Here is a 22722-nt window from a genome sequence, read left to right on the forward strand (position 1 = left end):
AGTTACAGGCAGTTAGATTTGGGTATGTTATTTTAGGTCCTGAGTTACAGGCAGTTAGATTTGGGTATATCATTTTAGGTCCTGAGTTACAGGAAGTTAGATTTGGGTATATCATTTTAGGTCCTGAGTTACAGGAAGTTAGATTTGGGTATATCATTTTAGGTCCTGAGTTACAGGAAGTTAGATTTGGGTATGTTATTTTAGGTCCTGAGTTACAGGCAGTTAGATTTGGGTATGTCATTTTAGGTCCTGAGTTACAGGCAGTTAGATTTGGGTATGTCATTTTAGGTCCTGAGTTACAGGAAGCTAGATTTGGGTATGTTATTTTAGGTCCTGAGTTACAGGAAGTTAGATTTGGGTATATAATTTTAGGTCCTGAGTTACAGGCAGTTAGATTTGGGTATGTTATTTTAGGTCCTGAGTTACAGGCAGTTAGATTTGGGTATATCATTTTAGGTCCTGAGTTACAGGAAGTTAGATTTGGGTATATCATTTTAGGTCCTGAGTTACAGGAAGTTAGATTTGGGTATGTTATTTTAGGTCCTGAGTTACAGGCAGTTAGATTTGGGTATGTCATTTTAGGTCCTGAGTTACAGGAAGTTAGATTTGGGTATATCATTTTAGGTCCTGAGTTACAGGAAGTTAGATTTGGGTATATCATTTTAGGTCCTGAGCTACAGGAAGTTAGATTTGGGTATATCATTTTAGGTCCTGAGTTACAGGCAGTTAGATTTGGGTATATCATTTTAGGTCCTGAGTTACAGGCAGTTAGATTTGGGTATGTTATTTTAGGTCCTGAGTTACAGGCAGTTAGATTTGGGTATGTTATTTTAGGTCCTGAGTTACAGGCAGTTAGATTTGGGTATATCATTTTAGGTCCTGAGTTACAGGAAGTTAGATTTGGGTATATCATTTTAGGTCCTGAGTTACAGGCAGTTAGATTTGGGTATGTTATTTTAGGTCCTGAGTTACAGGCAGTTAGATTTGGGTATATCATTTTAGGTCCTGAATTACAGGAAGTTAGATTTGGGTATATCATTTTAGGTCCTGAGTTACACGAAGTTAGATTTGGGTATATCATTTTAGGTCCTGAGTTACAGGAAGTTAGATTTGGGTATATCATTTTAGGTCCTGAGTTACAGGCAGTTAGATTTGGGTATGTTATTTTAGGTCCTGAGTTACAGGAAGTTAGATTTGGGTATGTTATTTTAGGTCCTGAGTTACAGGAAGTTAGATTTGGGTATGTAATTTTAGGTCCTGAGTTACAGGAAGTTAGATTTGGGTATATCATTTTAGGCAAACATTTAGAAAAAGGGTCCGATCTTTAAGAAGTTTAAAGAGCATCAGATTATACATCAGATACATGTTAGAGCATCAGATTACATGTTAGCATCAGATTACATGTTAGAGCATCAGATTACATGTTAGAGCATCAGATTACATGTTAGAGCATCAGATTACATGTAAAAGCATCAGATTACATGTAAAAGCATCAGATTACATGTTAGAGCATCATATTACATGTACAGTAAGAGCATCAGATTACATGTTAGAGCATCAGATTACATGTTAGAGCATCAGATTACATGTTAGAGCATCAGATTACATGTAAAAGCATCAGATTACATGTTAGAGCATCAGATTACATGTAAAAGCATCAGATTACATGTTAGAGCATCAGATTACATGTAAAAGCATCAGATTACATGTTAGAGCATCAGATTACATGTTAGAGCATCAGATTACATGTACAGTAAGAGCATCAGATTACATGTTAGCATCAGAGTTAGAGCATCAGATTACATGTTAGCATCAGAGTTAGAGCATCAGAATACATGTTAGAGCATCAGATTACATGTAAAAGCATCAGATTACATGTTAGGGCATCAGATTACATGTTACATGTTTTTTTTATTTCACCTTTATTTAACCAGGTAGGCTAGTTGAGAACAAGTTCTCATTTGCAACTGCGACCTGGCCAAGATAAAGCATAGCAGTGTGAACAGACAACACAGAGTTACACATGGAGTAAACAATTAGCAAGTCAATAACACAGTAGAAAAAAATGGGCAGTCTATATACAATGTGTGCAAAAGGCATGAGGAGGTAGGCGAATAATAAAATTTTGCAGATTAACACTGCAGTGATAAATGATCAGATGGTCATGTACAGGTAGAGAGAGATATTGGTGTGCAAAAGAGCAGAAAAGTAAATAAATAAAAAACAGTATAAAAACAGTATGGGAATGAGGTAGGTGAAAATGGGTGGGCTATTTACCAATAGACTATGTACAGCTGCAGCGATCGGTTAGCTGCTCGGATAGCTGATGTTTGAAGTTGGTAAGGGAGATAAAAGTCTCCAACTTCAGCGATTTTTGCAGTTCGTTCCAGTCACAGGCAGCAGAGTACTGGAACGAAAGGCGGCCAAATGAGGTGTTGGCTTTAGGGATGATCAGTGAGATACAATTGCTGGAGCGCGTGCTACGGATGGGTGTTGCCATCGTGACCAGTGAACTGAGATAAGGCGGAGCTTTACCTAGCATGGACTTGTAGATGACCTGGAGCCAGTGGGTCTGGCGACGAATATGTAGTGAGGGCCAGCCGACTAGAGCATACAAGTCGCAGTGGTGGGTGGTATAAGGTGCTTTAGTGACAAAACGGATGACACTGTGATAGACTGCATCCAGTTTGCTGAGTCGAGTGTTGGAAGCCATTTTGTAGATGACATTGCCGAAGTCGAGGATCGGTAGGATAGTCAGTTTTACTAGGGTAAGCTTGGCGGCGTGAGTGAAGGAGGCTTTGTTGCGGAATAGAAAGCCGACTCTTGATTTGATTTTCGATTGGAGATGTTTGATGAGTCTGGAAGGAGAGTTTGCAGTCTAGCCAGACACCTAGGTACTTATAGATGTCCACATATTCAAGGTCGGAACCATCCAGGGTGGTGATGCTAGTCGGGCATGCGGGTGCAGGCAGCGATCGGTTGAAAAGCTTGCATTTGGTTTTACTCGCGTTTAAGAGCAGTTGGAGGCCACGGAAGGAGTGCTGTATGGCATTGAAGCTCGTTTGGAGGTTAGATAGCACAGTGTCCAATGACGGGCCGAAAGTATATAGAATGGTGTCGTCTGCGTAGAGGTGGATCAGGGAATCGCCCGCAGCAAGAGCAACATCATTGATATATGTACAGTAAGAGCATCAGATTACATGTTAGCATCAGAGTTAGAGCTTCAGATTACATGTTAGAACATCAGAATACATGTTAGAACATCAGATTACATGTTAGCATCAGATTACATGTTAGAGCATCATATTACATGTTAGCATCAGAGTTAGAGCTTCAGATTACATGTTAGAACATCAGAATACATGTTAGAGCTTCAGATTACATGTTAGAACATCAGAATACATGTTAGAGCATCAGATTACATGTTAGAACATCATATTACATGTTAGAACATCAGATTACATGTTAGAACATGAGATTACATGTTAGAACATCAGAATACATGTTAGAACATCAGAATACATGTTAGAGCATCAGATTACATGTTAGAACATCAGATTACATGTTAGAACATCAGATTACATGTTAGAACATCAGAATACATGTTAGAACATCAGAATACATGTTAGAACATCAGAATACATGTTAGAACATCAGATTACATGTTAGAACATCAGATTACATGTTAGAACATCAGATTACATGTTAGAACATCAGAATACATGTTAGAGCATCAGATTACATGTTAGCATCAGATTACATGTTAGAGCATCAGATTACATGTTAGAGCATCATATTACATGTTAGCATCAGATTACATGTTAGAGCATCATATTACATGTTAGCATCAGATTACATGTTAGAACATCATATTACATGTTAGCATCAGATTACATGTTAGAGCATCAGATTACATGTTAGAGCATCAGATTACATGTTAGCATCAGATTACATGTTAGCATCAGATTACATGTTAGAGCATCAGATTACATGTTAGCATCAGATTACATGTTAGCATCAGATTACATGTTAGCATCAGATTACATGTTAGAGCATCAGATTACATGTTAGAGCATCCGATTACATGTTAGCATCAGATTACATGTTAGAGCATCCGATTACATGTTAGAGCATCAGATTACATGTTAGAGCATCAGATTACATGTTAGCATCAGATTACATGTTAGAGCATCAGATTATTAGAGAATGCATTTTTGCTTTTGCTTATTATTGGCTCTTTGGAGACCAGGCTGCGTGACTACAAAGCAATTGGTGACAACTACTGGTGTAAGAAGGGCTTCATAAAATACATTTTAATTGATTGTTGATTGTATTTCTTGAACACAACTCTAAACATTTAGTATGTCGGTTGTTCTCTGTGCTCGTCTCCTTCACTTGGCTCCGTATTTAATATGCACCAGTGTCTCTGTGTGTGTTAATGCATGCTGTATCGATTCTCTTCGCTCTGATTCTCTGCGACTGTCCATTAGAAGCTCATTGTATCTAGAGAGCCTGATAACATGCAGATGCTCTGAAAGACAGCCACAGAATTTGGCTTGTGTTCCAATTGGTACCCTCTTCTGCACTACTTTTGATGATTTGCCCCTGGTCTAAAGTAAGTGCACGATGGAGGTATTAGGTTGCCATTTGGAACGCACACAGACAGTGATCTACCAGGAGAGAAAGGAACATTGAGAGCAGACACTCATTCATTCTTCGATGGAAACAATCACATCCAGACCAGATAACAAACCAAACTGAACAAGCTTCTTTTTTTTTTTTTTAAAACAGCTTTCAAATGACATGAAGCATTAATTAATGATAATATATGCCATTTAGCAGACGCTTTTATCCAAAGCGACTTACAGTCATGTGTGCATACATTCTACGTATGGGTGGTCCCGGGATTGAACCCACTATCCTGGCGTTACAAGCGCCATGCTCTACCAACTGAGCTACAGAAGGACCACTGAGCTACAGAAGGACCACAATGATAATGTTAATTATTTAAAACCAAACATGTATTGAAGTATTGTACAGTACATGTGACTCTAGGTAAGGTCATGTTCATGTGCTTTCTCTGTAGGAATATAGGTTCATATGAATATATGGGTTCATATGAACCCAGACCAGAGCCCTGTGGGACATGTCTTTAGACCAGAGCCCTGTGGGACATGACTTTAGACCAGAGCCCTGTGGGACATGGCTTTAGACCAGAGCCCTGTGGGACATGGCTTTAGACCAGAGCCCTGTGGGACATGGCTTTAGACCAGAGCCCTGTGGGACATGGCTTTAGACCAGAGCCCTGTGGGACATGTCTTTAGACCAGAGCCCTGTGGGACATGTCTTTAGACCAGAGCCCTGTGGGACATGTCTTTAGACCAGAGCCCTGTGGGACATGTCTTTAGACCAGAGCCCTGTGGGACATGTCTTTAGACCAGAGCCCTGTGGGACATGTCTTTAGACCAGAGCCCTGTGGGACATGTCTTTAGACCAGAGCCCTGTGGGACATGGCTTTAGACCAGAGCCCTGTGGGACATGACTTTAGACCAGAGCCCTGTGGGACATGGCTTTAGACCAGAGCCCTGTGGGACATGGCTTTAGACCAGAGCCCTGTGGGACATGACTTTAGACCAGAGCCCTGTGGGACATGGCTTTAGACCAGAGCCCTGTGGGACATGGCTTTAGACCAGAGCCCCGTGGGACATGGCTTTAGACCAGAGCCCTGTGGGACATGGCTTTAGACCAGAGCCCTGTGGGACATGACTTTAGAGCAGAGCCCTGTGGGACATGGCTTTAGACCAGAGCCCTGTGGGACATGACTTTAGACCAGAGCCCTGTGGGACATGGCTTTAGACCAGAGCCCTGTGGGACATGACTTTAGACCAGAGCCCTGTGGGACATGACTTTAGACCAGAGCCCTGTGGGACATGACTTTAGACCAGAGCCCTGTGGGACATGACTTTAGACCAGAGCCCTGTGGGACATGACTTTAGACCAGAGCCCTGTGGGACATGACTTTAGACCAGAGCCCTGTGGGACATGACTTTAGACCAGAGCCCTGTGGGACGTGACTTTAGACCAGAGCCCCGTGGGACATGACTTTAGACCAGAGCCCTGTGGGACGTGACTTTAGACCAGAGCCCTGTGGGACGTGACTTTAGACCAGAGCCCCGTGGGACATGACTTTAGACCAGAGCCCCGTGGGACATGACTTTAGACCAGAGCCCCGTGGGACATGACTTTAACTGTTAACCCACTGTTAACCCACTGTTAACTGTTAACCCACTGTTAACTGTTAACCCACTGTTAACCCACTGTTAACCCACTGTTAACTGTTAACCCACTGTTAACCCACTGTTTACCCACTGTTTACCCACTGTTTACCCACTGTTAACCCACTGTTAACTGTTAACCCACTGTTAACCCACTGTTAACCCACTGTTTACCCACTGTTTACCCACTGTTAACCCACTGTTAACTGTTAACCCACTGTTAACTGTTAACCCACTGTTAACCCACTGTTAACCCACTGTTTACCCACTGTTTACCCACTGTTTACCCACTGTTAACCCACTGTTAACTGTTAACCCACTGTTAACCCACTGTTAACCCACTGTTTACCCACTGTTTACCCACTGTTAACCCACTGTTAACTGTTAACCCACTGTTAACCCACTGTTAACTGTTAACCCACTGTTAACCCACTGTTAACCCACTGTTAACTGTTAACCCACTCTTCCCGGGATCCGATGACACGGTTGATGACGTGATTCAGGGTTGGGTTAAAAGCGGAAGACACATTTCAGTTGAATGCATTCAGTTGTACAACTGACTAGGTATCCCCTTCCCCCTGTCTCCAAAAACAAAAAAACATGGAAGGCACCTAATATAAAGTAGTTCCCTATAGGTCCTGGTCTAATGTAGATCCCTATAGGCCCTGGTCTAATGTAGATCCCTATAGGTCCTGGTCTAATGTAGTTCCCTATAGGTCCAGGTCTAATGTAGTTCACTATAGGTCCAGGTCTAATGTAGTTCACTATAGGTCCAGGTCTAATGTAGTTCACTATAGGTCCAGGTCTAATGTAGATCCCTATAGGCCCTGGTCTAAAGTAGATCCCTATAGGTCCTGGTCTAATGTAGTTCCCTATAGGTCCTGGTCTAATGTAGATCCCTATAGGTTCTGGTCTAATGTAGTTCACTATAGGTCCAGGTCTAATGTAGTTCACTATAGGTCCAGGTCTAATGTAGATCCCTATAGGCCCTGGTCTAATGTAGATCCCTATAGGTCCTGGTCTAATGTAGTTCCCTATAGGTCCAGGTCTAATGTAGTTCACTATAGGTCCAGGTCTAATGTAGTTCACTATAGGTCCAGGTCTAATGTAGTTCACTATAGGTCCAGGTCTAATGTAGTTCCCTATAGGCCCAGGTCTAATGTAGTTCCCTATAGGCCCAGGTCTAATGTAGATCCCTACAGGTCCAGGTCTAATGTAGTTCACTATAGGTCCTGGTTTAATGTAGTTCCCTATAGGTCCAGGTCTAATGTAGTTCACTATAGGCCCTGGTCTAATGTAGTTCACTATAGGCCCTGGTCTAAAGTAGTTCCCGATAGGCCCTGGTCTAAAGTAGTTCCCTATAGGCCCTGGACGAAAGTAGTTCACTATAGGTCCTGGTTTAATGTAGTTCCCTATAGGTCCTGGTCTAATGTAGTTCCCTATAGGTCCTGGTCTAATGTAGTTCCCTATAGGCCCTGGTCTAAAGTAGTTCCCTATAGGTCCTGGTCTAATGTAGATCCCTACAGGTCCAGGTCTAATGTAGTTCACTATAGGTCCTGGTTTAATGTAGTTCCCTATAGGTCCAGGTCTAATGTAGTTCACTATAGGCCCTGGTCTAATGTAGTTCACTATAGGCCCTGGTCTAAAGTAGTTCCCGATGGGCCCTGGTCTAAAGTAGTTCCCGATAGGCCCTGGTCTAAAGTAGTTCCCTATAGGCGCTAGTCTAAAGTAGTTCCCTATAGGCCCTGGACGAAAGTAGTTCACTATAGGCCCTGGTCTAAAGTAGTTCCCTATAGGCCCTGGTCTAAAGTAGTTCCCGATAGGCCCTGGTCTAAAGTAGTTCCCGATAGGCCCTAGTCTAAAGTAGTTCCCTTTAGGCCCTGGACGAAAGTAGTTCACTATAGGCCCTGGTCTAATGTAGTTCCCTATAGGCCCTGGTCTAAAGTAGTTCCCTATAGGCCCTGGTCTAATGTAGTTCCCTATAGACCCTGGTCTAAAGTAGTTCCCTATAGGCGCTAGTCTAAAGTAGTTCCCTATAGGCCCTGGTCTAATGTAGTTCCCTATATGTCCTGGTCTAAAGTAGTTCCCTATAGGCGCTAGTCTAAAGTAGTTCCCTATAGGCCCTGGTCTAATGTAGTAATATAGGCCCTGGTCTAAAGTAGATCCCTATAGGCCCTGGTCTAAAGTAGTTCCCTATAGGCGCTAATCTAAAGTAGTTCCCTATAGGCCCTGGTCTAATGTAGTTCCCTATATGTCCTGGTCTAATGTAGTTCACTATAGGCCCTGGTCTAAAGTAGTTCCCTATAGGCCCTGGTTTAATGTAGTTCCCTATAGGCCCTGGTCTAAAGTAGTTCCCTATAGGCCCTGGTCTAATGTAGTTCCCTATAGGCCCTGGTCTAAAGTAGTTCCCTATAGGCCCTGGTCTAAAGTAGTTCCCTATAGGCCCTGGTCTAAAGTAGTTCCCTATAGGCCCTGGTCTAATGTAGTTCCCTATAGGCCCTGGTCTAAAGTAGTTCCCTATAGGCCCTGGTCTAAAGTAGTTCCCTATAGGCCCTGGTCTAATGTAGTTCCCTATAGGCCCTGGTCTAAAGTAGTTCCCTATAGGCCCTGGTCTAAAGTAGTTCCCTATAGGCCCTGGTCTAAAGTAGTTCCCTATAGGCCCTGGTCTAAAGTAGTTCCCTATAGGCCCTGGTCTAAAGTAGTTCCCTATAGGTCCAGGTCTAATGTAGTTCACTATAGGCCCTGGTCTAATGTAGTTCACTATAGGCCCTGGTCTAATGTAGTTCACTATAGGCCCTGGTCTAAAGTAGTTCCCGATAGGCCCTGGTCTAAAGTAGTTCCCTATAGGCGCTAGTCTAAAGTAGTTCCCTATAGGCCCTGGTCTAAAGTAGTTCCCTATAGGCGCTAGTCTAAAGTAGTTCCCTATAGGCCCTGGACTAAAGTAGTTCACTATAGGCCCTGGTCTAATGTAGTTCCCTATAGGCCCTGGTCTAATGTAGTTCCCTATAGGCCCTGGTCTAAAGTACTTTCCTATAGGCCCTGGTCTAAAGTAGTTCCCTATAGGCCCTGGTCTAAAGTATTTCCCTATAGGCCCTGGTCTAATGTAGTTCCTTATAGGCCCTGGTCTAAAGTAGTTCCCTATAGGCCCTGGTCTAAAGTAGTTCCCGATAGGCCCTGGTCTAAAGTAGTTCCCTATAGGCGCTAGTCTAAAGTAGTACACTATAGGCCCTGGTCTAAAGTAGTTCACTATAGGCCCTTGTCTAATGTAGTTCCCTATAGGCCCTGTTCTAAAGTAGATCCCAAAAAGCCCTGGTCTAAAGTAGTTCCCTATAGGACCTGGTCTAAAGTAGTTCCCTATAGGCCCTGTTCTAAAGTAGTTCACTATAGGACCTGGTCTAAAGTAGTTCACTATAGGCCCTGGTCTAATGTAGTTCCCTATAGGCCCTGGTCTAAAGTAGTTCCCTATAGGCCCTGGTCTAAAGTAGTTCCCGATAGGCCCTGGTCTAAAGTAGTTCCCTATAGGCCCTGGTCTAAAGTAGTTCCCGATAGGCCCTGGTCTAAAGTAGTTCCCTATAGGCCCTGATCTAAAGTAGTTCACTATAGGGAATAGGGTGTCATTTGGGACACAGAATAGAGCTCACTAGCTGACTTCCCCAAATGTCTCTCTGTTAGTGGGCATCCTGGGCATCTATCTCAGCAAAACGACTGGGCAAACAGAGCTTTTGAGCAGTTTAGTTTGAGCATAAATTTTTTCAAGGAATGATTAATTTCTACGATCTGACTGGCGGGTGTGTTTGATTATTAAATCCATTGAGATGAGTTACTTCGTCCCAAATGGCCACCATATTTCCTACATAGTGCACTACGTTTGACCAAGGTCCTGGGTGCCCAGGTGACCAGAACAGTAACTGTGTTGGGCTGAAGCAGGCGGACGTTCTTTGCCTTTAATCCAATCGGTCTTTAAATTCTGCTTTAAACTTCAGAGATGAAGAAAACATATCCTTGAGCACTGGGAGGTTGTCCATCACATTTTACAGGTCCTTGGGGTGGAGCAGGGGAAGGTTGTTTTATGAACGACGTCAATTGATTCCCAACCATGCTTACAGATGGACGTTGTTGAAATGTCGATCCACCTCATTTTGGATCGTTGCTATGGGGACAGCTAAACAAGAGAAGTGATGGATTTGACTTCTGCTTTACTTCCCTGTTGCAGCATGCTGGTGACTTCTGCTTTACTTCCCTGTTTCAGCATGCTGGTGACTTCTGCTTTCCATTTCTGCCCACAAATGTTCTATTGGATTGAGGTCAGGGCTTTGACGGCCACTCCGGTACCTTGACTTTGTTGTCCTTTTGTTGTCATTTTGCCACAACTTTGGTTGTATCCTTGGGGTCATTCTCCATTTGGAAGACCCATTTGCGACCAAGCTTTAGGTTCCTGACAAACGTCTTGAGAAGTTGCTTCAATATATCCACGTCATTTTCCTTCCTCATAATGCACCAGTCCCTCCTGCAGCAAAGCAGACCCCACATCATGATGCTGCCTGTTTGACATGGTGTTCTTTCATCAAAACATAATGCTCATTTTGGCAAAACAGTTCTATTTTGTTTCATCAGACCAGAGGACATTTCTCCAAAAAGTACGATCTTTGTCCCCATGTGCAGTTGCAAACCGTAGTCTGGCTTTGTTTATGGCGGGTTTTGGAGCAGTGGCTTCTTCCTTGCTGAGAGGCCTTTCAGGTTGTCGATATAGGACTCGTTTTACTGTGGATATAGATCCTTTTAACAGAACGCATCTCCTTCCTGAGCGGTATGACGACTGAGTGTTCCCAGGCATACTGTTGTTTGTCCAGATGAACGTGGTACCTTTAGGCGTTAGGAAATTGCTCCCAATGATCAACCAGACTTGTGGAGGTCTACAATTTTTTTCTGAGGTCTTGGCTGATTTCTTTTGATTTTCCCATGATGTCAAGCAAAGAGGCACTGAGTTCGAAGGTAGGCCTTGAAATACATCGACAGGTAGACCTCCAATTTACTAAAATTATGTCAATTAGCCTATCAGAAGCTTCTAAAGAAAGCCATGACATCATTTTCATGAAAATTTTCCAAGCTGTTTAAAGGCCCAGTCAACTTAGTGTATGTAAACCTCTGACCCACTGGAATTGTGACACAGTGAATTACTGTAAAAGTGAAATAATCTGTCTGTAAACAATTGTTGGAAAAATGACTTGTGTCATGCACAAAGTAGATGTCCTAACCCACTTGCCCAAACTATAGTTTGTTAAACAAGACATTTGTGGAGTGGTTGAAAAATGTGTTTTTATGACTCCAACCTAAGTGTATGTAAACTTCCGACTTGAACTGTATTTCTTCAATGGGGGTTGGTAGTGAGAAGTTAGAAAAGGGTGGCATTGTTTTTCTGAGAAACACAGTGTCCGTGTGCTTGCTCGTCAAAAAGTTGTCAGACTGATATGGGCTGTAAAACTGCGGGATAAACATTACATTCATCTCATATTTCTATTGTAGTATCCGAATGGTATGGTAGAAATGTTTAAGCACTAAATGCAATAGCCGTTCATATCGTAAGTCTCACAAATCCGGTCATGAAATGCTTGACAACAAAATACTTTGATCTGGTATCTGATTGACGATCTATCTTCTTACAGTCAACCTAACAGTACAACATGTAATGAATGTTAGGTACTCCGTCAAATACAGCATCACCTTGTTTCACCATTCGTGTATGAAAAGGTGTTGATGATGAAAACCTTTCATCTTAATTCGTCGGTCAGCAAACTGAATAAAGAAGACTAATAGAGCAAGAAGTTTGAAGTAGAATAGTTTTCCTCTGTTTTCCAGTGTCGTGAGGGGAGGGTACAGGCTTCATGCTTCAGCTTCGGTTCTGGAGCAGTCCCAGTGTCGTGAGGGGAGGGTACAGGCTTCATGCTTCAGCTTCGGTTCTGGAGCAGTCCCAGTGTCGTGAGGGGAGGGTCCAATTTGTAAGTCGCTCTGGATAAGAGCGTCTGCTAAATGACTTAAATGTAAATGTAAATGTACAGGCTTCATGCTTCAGCTTCGGTTCTGGATCAGTCCCAGTGTCATGAGGGGAGGGTACAGGCTTCATGCTTCAGCTTCGGTTCTGGAGCAGTCCCAGTGTCGTGAGGGGAGGGTACAGGCTTCATGCTTCAGCTTCGGTTCTGGAGCAGTCCCAGTGTCGTGAGGGGAGGGTACAGGCTTCATGCTTCAGCTTCGGTTCTGGAGCAGTCCCAGTGTCGTGAGGGGAGGGTCCAATTTGTAAGTCGCTCTGGATAAGAGCGTCTGCTAAATGACTTAAATGTAAATGTAAATGTACAGGCTTCATGCTTCAGCTTCGGTTCTGGATCAGTCCCAGTGTCATGAGGGGAGGTACAGGCTTCATGCTTCAGCTTCGGTTCTGGAGCAGTCCCAGTGTCGTGAGGGGAGGGTACAGGCTTCATGCTTCAGCTTCGGTTCTGGAGCAGTCCCAGTGTCGTGAGGGGAGGGTACAGGCTTCATGCTTCAGCTTCGGTTCTGGAGCAGTCCCAGTGTCGTGAGGGGAGGGTACAGGCTTCATGCTTCAGCTTCGGTTCTGGAGCAGTCCCAGTGTCGTGAGGGGAGGGTACAGGCTTCATGCTTCAGCTTCGGTTCTGGAGCAGTCCCAGTGTCGTGAGGGGAGGGTACAGGCTTCATGCTTCAGCTTCGGTTCTGGAGCAGTCCCAGTGTCGTGAGGGGAGGGTCCAATTTGTAAGTCGCTCTGGATAAGAGCGTCTGCTAAATGACTTAAATGTAAATGTAAATGTACAGGCTTCATGCTTCAGCTTCGGTTCTGGATCAGTCCCAGTGTCATGAGGAGGGTACAGGCTTCATGCTTCAGCTTCGGTTCTGGAGCAGTCCCAGTGTCGTGAGGGGAGGGTACAGGCTTCATGCTTCAGCTTCGGTTCTGGAGCAGTCCCAGTGTCGTGAGGGGAGGGTACAGGCTTCATGCTTCAGCTTCGGTTCTGGAGCAGTCCCAGTGTCGTGAGGGGAGGGTACAGGCTTCATGCTTCAGCTTCGGTTCTGGAGCAGTCCCAGTGTCGTGAGGGGAGGGTACAGGCTTCATGCTTCAGCTTCGGTTCTGGAGCAGTCCCATTGTCGTGAGGAGAGGGTACAGGCTTCATGCTTCAGCTTCGGGTTCTGGAGCAGTCCCAGTGTCGTGAGGGGAGGGTACAGGCTTCATGCTTCAGCTTCGGTTCTGGAGCAGTCCCAGTGTCGTGAGGAGAGGGTACAGGCTTCATGCTTCAGCTTCGGGTTCTGGAGCAGTCCCAGTGTCGTGAGGGGAGGGTACAGGCTTCATGCTTCAGCTTCGGTTCTGGAGCAGTCCCAGTGTCGTGAGGGGAGGGTACAGGCTTCATGCTTCAGCTTCGGTTCTGGAGCAGTCCCAGTGTCGTGAGGGGAGGGTACAGGCTTCATGCTTCGGTTCTGGAGCAGTCCCAGTGTCGTGAGGGAGGGTACAGGCTTCATGCTTCAGCTTCTGCTGGAGCAGTCCCAGTGTCGTGAGGGGAGGGTAGAGGCTTCATGCTTCGGTTCTGGAGCAGTCCCAGTGTCGTGTGAGGGAGGGTACAGGCTTCATGCTTCAGCTTCGGTTCTGGAGCAGTCCCAGTGTCGTGAGGGGAGGGTACAGGCTTCATGCTTCAGCTTCGGTTCTGGAGCAGTCCCAGTGTCGTGAGGGGAGGGTACAGGCTTCATGCTTCAGCTTCGGTTCTGGAGCAGTCCCAGTGTCGTGAGGGGAGGGTACAGGCTTCATGCTTCATGCTTCGGTTCTGGAGCAGTCCCAGTGTCATGAGGGGAGGGTACAGGCTTCATGCTTCAGCTTCGGTTCTGGAGCAGTCCCAGTGTCGTGAGGGGAGGGTACAGGCTTCATGCTTCAGCTTCGGTTCTGGAGCAGTCCCAGTGTCGTGAGGGGAGGGTACAGGCTTCATGCTTCAGCTTCGGTTCTGGAGCAGTCCCAGTGTCGTGAGGGGAGGGTACAGGCTTCATGCTTCAGCTTCGGTTCTGGAGCAGTCCCAGTGTCGTGAGGGGAGGGTACAGGCTTCATGCTTCAGCTTCGGTTCTGGAGCAGTCCCAGTGTCGTGAGGGGAGGGTACAGGCTTCATGCTTCAGCTTCGGTTCTGGAGCAGTCCCAGTGTCGTGAGGGGAGGGTACAGGCTTCATGCTTCAGCTTCGGTTCTGGAGCAGTCCCAGTGTCGTGAGGGGAGGGTACAGGCTTCATGCTTCAGCTTCGGTTCTGGAGCAGTCCCAGTGTCGTGAGGGGAGGTACAGGCTTCATGCTTCAGCTTCGGTTCTGGAGCAGTCCCAGTGTCGTGAGGGAGGGTACAGGCTTCATGCTTCAGCTTCGGTTCTGGAGCAGTCCCAGTGTCGTGAGGGAGGGTACAGGCTTCTTCTGGAGCAGTCCCAGTGTCGTGAGGGAGGGTACAGGCTTCATGCTTCAGGTTCTGGAGCAGTCCCAGTGTCGTGAGGGGAGGGTACAGGCTTCATGCTTCAGCTTCGGTTCTGGAGCAGTCCCAGTGTCGTGAGGGGAGGGTACAGGCTTCATGCTTCAGCTTCGGTTCTGGAGCAGTCCCAGTGTCGTGAGGGGAGGGTACAGGCTTCATGCTTCAGGGTTCTGGAGCAGTCCCAGTGTCGTGAGGGGAGGGTACAGGCTTCATGCTTCAGCTTCGGTTCTGGAGCAGTCCCAGTGTCGTGAGGGGAGGGTACAGGCTTCATGCTTCAGGGTTCTGGAGCAGTCCCAGTGTCGTGAGGGGAGGGTACAGGCTTCATGCTTCAGCTTCGGTTCTGGAGCAGTCCCAGTGTCGTGAGGGGAGGGTACAGGCTTCATGCTTCAGCTTCGGTTCTGGAGCAGTCCCAGTGTCGTGAGGGGGTACAGGCTTCATGCTTCAGCTACAGCAGTCCCAGTGTCATGGCTTCATGCTTCAGCTTCGGTTCTGGAGCAGTCCCAGTGTCGTGAGGGGAGGGTACAGGCTTCATGCTTCAGCTTCGGTTCTGGAGCAGTCCCAGTGTCGTGAGGGGAGGGTACAGGCTTCATGCTTCAGCTTCGGTTCTGGAGCAGTCCCAGTGTCGTGAGGGGAGGGTACAGGCTTCATGCTTCAGCTTCGGTTCTGGAGCAGTCCCAGTGTCGTGAGGGGGGGGCTTCATGCTACAGGCTTCATGCTTCAGCTTCGGTTCTGGAGCAGTCCCAGTGTCTGGGTTCTGGAGCAGTCCCAGTGTCGTGAGGGGAGGGTACAGGCTTCATGCTTCAGCTTCGGTTCTGGAGCAGTCCCAGTGTCGTGAGGAGGGTACAGGCTTCATGCTTCAGCTTCGGTTCTGGAGCAGTCCCAGTGTCGTGAGGGGAGGGTAGGCTTCATGCTTCAGGGTTCTGGAGCAGTCCCATGCTTCAGCTTCATGCTTCAGTGCTGGAGCAGTCCCAGTGTCGTGAGGGGAGGGTACAGGCTTCATGCTTCAGCTTCGGTTCTGGAGCAGTCCCAGTGTCGTGAGGGGAGGGTACAGGCTTCATGCTTCAGCTTCGGTTCTGGAGCAGTCCCAGTGTCGTGAGGGGAGGGTACAGGCTTCATGCTTCATGCTTCAGCTTCGGTTCTGGAGCAGTCCCAGTGTCGTGAGGAGGGTACAGGCTTCATGCTTCAGCTTCGGTTCTGGAGCCCAGTGTCGTGAGGGGAGGTACAGGCTTCATGCTTCGGTTCTGGAGCAGTCCCAGTGTCGTGAGGGGAGGGTACAGGCTTCATGCTTCAGCTTCGGTTCTGGAGCAGTCCCAGTGTCGTGAGGGGAGGGTACAGGCTTCATGCTTCAGCTCGGTTCTGGAGCAGTCCCAGTGTCGTGAGGGGAGGGTACAGGCTTCATGCTTCAGCTTCGGTTCTGGAGCAGTCCCAGTGTCGTGAGGGGAGGGTACAGGCTTCATGCTTCAGCTTCGGTTCTGGAGCAGTCCCAGTGTCGTGAGGGGAGGGTACAGGCTTCATGCTTCAGCTTCGGTTCTGGAGCAGTCCCAGTGTCGTGAGGGGAGGGTACAGGCTTCATGCTTCAGCTTCGGTTCTGGAGCAGTCCCAGTGTCGTGAGGGGAGGGTACAGGCTTCATGCTTCATGCTTCGGTTCTGGAGCAGTCCCAGTGTCATGAGGGGAGGGTACAGGCTTCATGCTTCAGCTTCGGTTCTGGAGCAGTCCCAGTGTCGTGAGGGGAGGGTACAGGCTTCATGCTTCAGCTTCGGTTCTGGACCAGTCCCAGTGTCGTGAGGGGAGGGTACAGGCTTCATGCTTCAGCTTCGGTTCTGGAGCAGTCCCAATGTCGTGAGGGGAGGGTACAGGCTTCATGCTTCAGCTTCGGTTCTGGAGCAGTCCCAGTGTCGTGAGGGGAGGGTACAGGCTTCATGCTTCAGCTTCGGTTCTGGAGCAGTCCCAGTGTCGTGAGGGGAGGCTTCATGCTTCAGCTTCGGTTCTGGAGCAGTCCCAGTGTCGTGAGGGGAGGGTACAGGCTTCATGCTTCAGCTTCGGTTCTGGAGCAGTCCCAGTGTCGTGAGGGGAGGGTACAGGTTTCATGCTTCAGCTTCGGTTCTGGAGCAGTCCCAGTGTCGTGAGGGGAGGGTACAGGCTTCATGCTTCAGCTTCGGTTCTGGAGCAGTCCCAGTGTCGTGAGGGGAGGGTACAGGCTTCAGCTTCGGTTCTGGAGCAGTCCCAGTGTCGTGAGGGGAGGGTACAGGCTTCATGCTTCAGCTTCGGTTCTGGAGCAGTCCCAGTGTCGTGAGGGAGGGTACAGGCTTCATGCTTCAGCTTCGGTTCTGGAGCAGTCCCAGTGTCGTGAGGGGAGGGTACAGGCTTCATGCTTCATGCTTCGGTTCTGGAGCAGTCCCAGTGTCTTGAAGGGAGGGTACAGGCTTCATGCTTCAGCTTCGGTTCTGGAGCAGTCCCAGTGTCGTGAGGGGAGGGTACAGGCTTCATGCTTCAGCTTCGGTTCTGGAGCAGTCCCAGTGTCGTGAGGGGAGGGTACAGGCTTCATGCTTCAGCTTCGGTTCTGGAGCAGTCCCAGTGTCGTGAGGGGAGGGTACAGGCTTCATGCTTCAGCTTCGGTTCTGGAGCAGTCCCAGTGTCGTGAGGGGAGGGTACAGGCTTCATGCTTCAGCTTCGGTTCTGGAGCAGTCCCAGTGTCGTGAGGGGAGGGTACAGGCTTCATGCTTCAGCTTCGGTTCTGGAGCAGTCGCAGTGTCGTGAGGGGAGGGTACAGGCTTCATGCTTCAGCTTCGGTTCTGGAGCAGTGGCATTAAACTGACACTCGGTGACATAATACCAGTTCTCCTCTCCTCCCTTTCATTTTCAGGAGAGTTATTGGATTTGAGACACATAACAAGTAACACTGGAATTGGAAGACAGGGAGCATGCGTTTAGGTCTTATATATTTGGGTCTCAAGGGGTCGCATGGGGTCAGGAGAGAGCTGTGGAAACTGGAGTCAAAGGAGAGGTACTGCAGTAAAACCCTCACTTACAACAAAGTAAATCGTTGTTGAGGAGAACTAACCCAAAACCCACAAATCTCTGAACAATGAGAAATACAAGTAAAATCACAAAGCAAGAACAATTAAATGCATTTGGTCTGTGCCATGGTTTATAATGCTATTTATTATAATGCTATTTATTATAATGGTATTTATTATAATGGTATTTATTATAATGGTATTTATAATGGATTTGAGATGTATTTATGTAATGGTTTATAATGGTATTTATTATAATGGTATTTATTATAATGGTATTTATTATATTGGTATTTATTATATTGGTATTTATTATAATGGTATTTATTATAATGGTATTTATTATAATGGTATTTATTATAATGGTATTTATTATATTGGTATTTATTATATTGGTATTTATTATAATGGTATTTATTATAATGGTATTTATTATAAGGGTATTTATTATAATGGTATTTATTATAATGGTATTTATTATAATGGTATTTCTAATGGGTTCTAATGGATTTGAGATGTATTTATGTAATGTCTGTAAGGGAACCATCCTACTGGTATGGATGTGTTATACTGTGGAATAAGTGAATTAGGTTCATGTTAATGAGGGTGAAGTTCATAAATGTTAATTCTGTGAGGACAGACGCTGGGAGATGAGAAGCAAGTACAGGGAGTGAACATTTAATAAACAACTGGCAAGAAACATCTGGACAGGGAAAACATAGTAACAATAACGCAGACACGGGGATCAAACCGAGGACCAGACAGATATAGGGGCAGCAATCAACAAAGTAATGGAGTCCAGGTGAATTCCAAAGATGCGCTGGTGCACGTAACGATGGTGACAGGTGTGCGTAACGATGGTGACAGGTGCACGTAACGATGGTGACAGGTGTGCGTAACGATGGTGACAGGTGGGCGTAATGATGGTGACAGGTGCACGTAACGATGGTGACAGGTGTGTGTAATGATGGTGACAGGTGGGCGTAATGATGGTGACAGGTGCACGTAACGATGGTGACAGGTGTACGTAATGATGGTGACAGGTGTGTGTAATGATGGTGACAGGTGTGCGTAACGATGGTGACAGGTGTGTGTAATGATGGTGACAGGTGTGTGTAATGATGGTGACAGGTGTGAGTAACGATAGTGACAGGGGTGTGTAATGATGGTGACAGGTGTGCGTAATGATGGTGACAGGTGTGCGTAACGATGGTGACAGGTGTGCGTAACGATGGTGACAGGTGTGTGTAATGATGGTGACAGGTGTGCGTAACGATGGTGACAGGTGTGTGTAATGATGGTGACAGGTGTGTGTAACGATGGTGACAGGTGTGCGTAACGATGGTGACAGGTGTGTGTAATGATGGTGACAGGTGTGTGTAACGATGGTGACAGGTGTGTGTAACGATGGTGACAGGTGTGTGTAATGATGGTGACAGGTGTGCGTAACGATAGTGACAGGTGTGTGTAATGATGGTGACAGGTGTGCGTAACGATGGTGACAGGTGTGTGTAATGATGGTGACAGGTGTGCGTAATGATGGTGACAGGTGTGCGTAACGATGGTGACAGGTGTGTGTAATGATGGTGACAGGTGTGCGTAATGATGGTGACAGGTGCGCGTAATGATGGTGACAGGTGTGTGTAATGATGGTGACAGGTGTGCGTAACGATGGTGACAGGTGTGTGTAATGATGGTGACAGGTGTGCGTAATGATGGTGACAGGTGCGCGTAATGATGGTGACAGGTGTGCGTAACGATAGTGACAGGTGTGTGTAATGATGGTGACAGGTGTGCGTAACGATGGTGATAGGTGTGTGTAATGATGGTGACAGGTGTGCGTAATGATGGTGACAGGTGCGCGTAACGATGGTGACAGGTGTGTGTAATGATGGTGACAGGTGTGTGTAACGATGGTGACAGGTGTGTGTAACGATGGTGACAGGTGTGTGTAATGATGGTGACAGGTGTGCGTAACGATAGTGACAGGTGTGTGTAATGATGGTGACAGGTGTGCGTAACGATGGTGACAGGTGTGTGTAACGATGGTGACAGATGTGTGTAACGATGGTGACAGGTGTGTGTAACGATGGTGACAGGTGTGTAATGATGGTGACAGGTGTGTGTAATGATGGTGACAGGTGTGTGTAATGATGGTGACAGGGGTGCGTAACGATGGTGACAGGTGTGCATAACGATGGTGACAGGTGTGTGTAATGATGGTGACAGGTGTGTGTAATGATGGTGACAGGTGTGTGTAATGATGGTGACAGGTGTGTGTAATGATGGTGACAGGTGTGTGTAATGATGGTGACAGGTGTGTGTAATGATGGTGACAGGTGTGTGTAATGATGGTGACAGGTGTGTGTAATGATGGTGACAGGTGTGTGTAATGATGGTGACAGGTGTGTGTAATGATGGTGACAGGTGTGCATAACGATGGTGACAGGTGTGCATAACGATGGTGACAGGTGTGCGTAACGATGGTGACAGGTGTGTGTAACGATGGTGACAGGTGTGTGTAATGATGGTGACAGGTGTGTGTAATGATGGTGACAGGTGTGTGTAATGATGGTGACAGGTGTGTGTAATGATGGTGACAGGTGTGTGTAATGATGGTGACAGGTGTGTGTAATGATGGTGACAGGTGTGCGTAATGATGGTGACAGGTGTGTGTAACGATGGTGACAGGTGTGCGTAACGATGGTGACAGGTGTGTGTAACGATGGTGACAGGTGTGTGTAATGATGGTGACAGGTGTGTGTAATGATGGTGACAGGTGTGCGTAACGATGGTGACAGGTGTGCGTAATGATGGTGACAGGTGTGCGTAACGATGGTGACAGGTGTGTGTAACGATGGTGACAGGTGTGTGTAATGATGGTGACAGGTGTGTGTAATGATGGTGACAGGTGTGCGTAACGATGGTGACAGGTGTGCGTAATGATGGTGACAGGTGTGCGTAACGATGGTGACAGGTGTGAGTAACGATGGTGACAGGTGTGAGTAATGATGGTGACAGGTGTGTGTAATGATGGTGACAGGTGTGTGTAATGATGGTGACAGGTGTGTGTAATGATGGTGACAGGTGTGTGTAATGATGGTGACAGGTGTGCGTAACGATGGTGACAGGTGTGCGTAACGATCTGGGATATGCCTTCTATCTTCAGCACTCTATTGTCTCCTACTGTCACTCATAAATACTGTAGTTCCTCTCCTACAGTACCTCATTCAGATGGTAGCTCCTCTCCTACAGTACCTCATTCAGACTGTAGCTCCTCTCCTACAGTACCTCATTCAGACTGTAGTTCCTCTCCTACAGCACCTCATTCAGACTGTAGTTCCTCTCCTACAGTACCTCATTCAGACTGTAGTTCCTCTCCTACAGTACCTCATTCAGACTGTAGTTCCTCTCCTACAGTACCTCATTCAGACTGTAGCTCCTCTCCTGCAGTACCTCATTTAGACTGTAGCTCCTCTCCTACAGCACCTCATTCAGACTGTAGTTCCTGTCCTACAGTACCTCATTCAGACTGTAGCTCCTCTCCTACAGCACCTCATTCAGACTGTAGTTTATATCATACAGTACCTCATTCAGACTCTTGTTCCTCTCCTACAGTACCTCATTCAGACTGTAGTTCCTCTCCTGCAGTACCTCATTCAGACTGTAGTTCCTGTCCTACAGTACCTCATTCAGACTGTAGCTCCTCTCCTACAGCACCTCATTCAGACTGTAGTTTATATCATACAGTACCTCATTCAGACTGTAGTTCCTCTCCTACAGCACCTCATTCAGACTGAAGTTCCTCTCCTACAGCACCTCATTCAGACTGTAGTTTATATCATACAGTACCTCATTCAGACTGTAGTTCCTCTCCTACAGTACCTCATTCAGACTGTAGTTCCTCTCCTGCAGTACCTCATTTAGACTGTAGCTCCTCTCCTACAGCACCTCATTCAGACTGTAGTTCCTCTCCTACAGCACCTCATTCAGACTGAAGTTCCTCTCCTACACTACCTCTAAGAGGTCCCAGATCACGCCCTATTCCCTGCATAGTGCACTACAGAACCCTATGGGCCCTGATCAAAAGCAATGCACTAATCAGGGAAAAGGGACCATTTGGGACCATTTAGCGTCTTAACAATACAACCTTGATCACCAAGTAACACAAAGGTATTGATGGAGCTCAACAAGGCTCAGGTATGAACAGGAATGAGCTGTGTCTTTATACAACTACAGCTAATATTGACTCAGACAAAGAAAATAATTCCACACAACTACAGTATCACATCTTAAGAACTCTGATCTTCTTGATCAACTTTGGGAGGGCAGGCTGCAAACTCATTATAGCTTTAATCAGTGATCAAACTGCATGGTACTGTGTTGAAGGGACAGTATTAACATGGTGCTGTATTGAAGGAGACAGTATTAACATGGTGCTGTATTGAAGGGGACAGTATAGACATGGTGCTGTATTGAAGGGGACAGTATAGACATGGTGCTGTATTGAAGGGGACAGTATAGACATGGTGCTGTATTAAAGGGGACAGTATTAACATGGTGCTGTATTTAAGGGGACAGTATAGACATGGTGCTGTATTGAAGGGGACAGTATAGACATGGTGCTGTATTGAAGGAGACAGTATTAACATGGTGCTGTATTGAAGGGGACATTATAGACATGGTGCTGTATTTAAGGGGACAGTACAGACATGGTGCTGTATTGAAGGGGACAGTATAGACATGGTGCTGTATTGAAGGGGACAGTATAGACATGGTGCTGTATTTAAGGGGACAGTACAGACATGGTGCTGTATTGAAGGGGACAGTATAGACATGGTGCTGTATTTAAGGGGACAGTACAGACATGGTGCTGTATTGAAGGGGACAGTATAGACATGGTGCTGTGTTGAAGGGGACAGTATTAACATGGTGCTGTATTG

At 46.5% G+C, this 22722-nt stretch overlaps 1 protein-coding gene and 1 long non-coding RNA gene across 8 annotated transcripts in view; both read left to right on the plus strand.

Annotated features, from left to right (window-relative positions):
• Nucleotides 1-22722, plus strand: part of oca2 (oculocutaneous albinism II) — a 369117-nt gene that overhangs the window by 273595 nt on the left and 72800 nt on the right. The gene's annotated exons all lie outside the window — the stretch shown is intronic.
• Nucleotides 19376-20911, plus strand: LOC127908760 (uncharacterized). 5 transcript variants are annotated; one of them, XR_008068355.1, is made up of 4 exons: nt 19376-19504; nt 19987-20228; nt 20339-20448; nt 20801-20911. It is a non-coding gene; the product is annotated as an uncharacterized LOC127908760 (long non-coding RNA). The 5 variants fall into 5 exon arrangements; XR_008068358.1 differs by having other exon boundaries at nt 20009-20228; XR_008068356.1 differs by lacking the exon at nt 19376-19504 and having other exon boundaries at nt 19953-20228; nt 20383-20448.

This window comes from Oncorhynchus keta, chromosome 1 (assembly GCF_023373465.1).
Source record: "Oncorhynchus keta strain PuntledgeMale-10-30-2019 chromosome 1, Oket_V2, whole genome shotgun sequence".
NCBI lineage: Eukaryota > Metazoa > Chordata > Actinopteri > Salmoniformes > Salmonidae > Oncorhynchus > Oncorhynchus keta.